This window comes from Myotis davidii, unplaced genomic scaffold, assembly GCF_000327345.1.
Source record: "Myotis davidii unplaced genomic scaffold, ASM32734v1 scaffold4326, whole genome shotgun sequence".
In the NCBI taxonomy this organism is placed as follows: domain Eukaryota; kingdom Metazoa; phylum Chordata; class Mammalia; order Chiroptera; family Vespertilionidae; genus Myotis; species Myotis davidii.
The window spans coordinates 8,662-10,477 of NW_006297178.1; the positions used below are offsets into that span (position 1 = coordinate 8,662).

Consider the following 1,816-nt stretch of genomic DNA (forward strand, 5'->3'; position numbering starts at 1 on the left):
AAATAAATGCTAATTTGCTTCTCACTTTGAAAGGCTTTTTATGTGTAGGTTAACACAGGAAATAGTTTCAGCTTTGCAGGCCACGTGATCCTTCGCGACCACTGGCCTCTGGTGTTTTGGCGGGAAAGATGCCCTAACCAGGATGTGGACCAATCTGCTCCAACAGAATTTACTGGCCGGCTGCATTCAGGCCAGAGGCCATAGTTTATGGATCCCTGAGTTCAATCAGTCAACAGTTCTTTTTTAAAAATAAGAAAAACATATATGTTTATATTTCTCTTTTTTAAAAAGATATTTACTAACAGAACTTCAGCCCTGACTGGTGTCGTTCAGTTGCTTGGGCATTGTCCCATGCACTGAATGGTCTCCAATTTGATTCCCAGTCAGGGCACATCCCTAATCGGGATACATGAGAGGGGCAGCCAATCAATGTTTCTCTCTCTCCCTCTCACTCTCTCTAAAATTAATGAAAACATATTTTTTTAAAAACCGCAATACTTTAGAAGGCTGAATTTAACTCCCCAAACACCTTGGCACATACATTAAGGCAAAGGCTCCTGGAGAGGCATGTCCACCTGGCTGTGGGTTGGGGACTCAAAGTGAATACACGCCACGCCTCTCTGGCCAATAGAAGGGCTTCTCCCTCGTATTCACTGAGTTGTCCTGCATCCCAAAGGAGACTCTCAGACATGTTGATGAATAAGCCTGTGCTCACCACACCTGGCATCATTTTTTTTCTTATCTTCACCTGAGGGTATGCTTATTGATTTGAGAGAGAGAGAGAGAGAGAGAGAGAGAGAGAGAAGAGAAGGGAAGAGAAGGAAACATCAATTGGTTTCCTTCCTTATCTGCCCCACCTGGGGAGCAAATCCGCAATCTAGGCATATGCCCTGACTGGAAATCGAACCCGAAACATTTTAGTATACAGGACAATGCTCCAACCAATTGAGCCACAACAGCCAGGGCCACACCTGGGATAATTTTGATAGCTGTGTTCACTTCACTCTATTTGTACACATGGTCAAACTTCCAGGCCAGGATAAAATTTCCATATTCCCATTATTCATCACCATGGGACCTGCCTTGTTGATGGCCATTTGAAGTTCAACCATGCCCCCAAACTCAGCTCACTGGGACGTGAGTCATTGGGATGACCTCGATGGGGAATCACTTGCACCCCTGATCCTCAAGGTTCTTTGAATCTTTCCTGAAACTGGCATCACGATAAAGCACCGGTATAGCCCGCCACAATCTTCTCCTGGGTCAGGCAGGCTCCACCGCCTTTGATGAGATTGAGATCAGCATCTGCTTCATCAGCACCGTCGAGGGCAAGGGCGAGGGCGATCTCTGGATGTCGGTCCAGGTCACTGAGAGTTAAGCCAGACTGCAGGATGAGCTGATGGACCTGGAAGGAGGTGGGAACACAGACAAGATTCACATTCCCTTGTGTCATTCTCTCAGCTATTGGCTGCACAGCATGGGCAACTGTAGAACCACTTCCAATCCCCAGCACTTGGTTATTCCTCATGAGATTCTCCTTCTCTGAGAGGCCTACAAGTTTCTTGGCCTCCTTACCGTTGGTGCTTGTTCTGCCTGAGCCGCCTTGAATCGCAGACAACTCACACCAGGGTGGGCTGAGGGCCAGCCCTGGGTGCTAGAGTGGCAGGGCTAGGACCTGCCTGTAGATGGTGCTCAGGATGGCGCCCCTTTACATAATCCTCTTAGAAGTCCCGATGTTTGGTCTCACATGTAGTTCACTCACACTCTGCAGCTCAGTTGGCTAGGGTGAAGGTATGCCTAAGTCCAAGGTCAAAAC

The 1,816-nt window shown here is 47.7% G+C and overlaps 1 pseudogene; it reads right to left on the reverse strand.

Moving 5' to 3' along the window:
* Positions 1–594: 594 nt before the first annotated feature.
* Positions 595–1,602, reverse strand: LOC102765156 (annotated as a pseudogene).
* Positions 1,603–1,816: the final 214 nt, after the last annotated feature.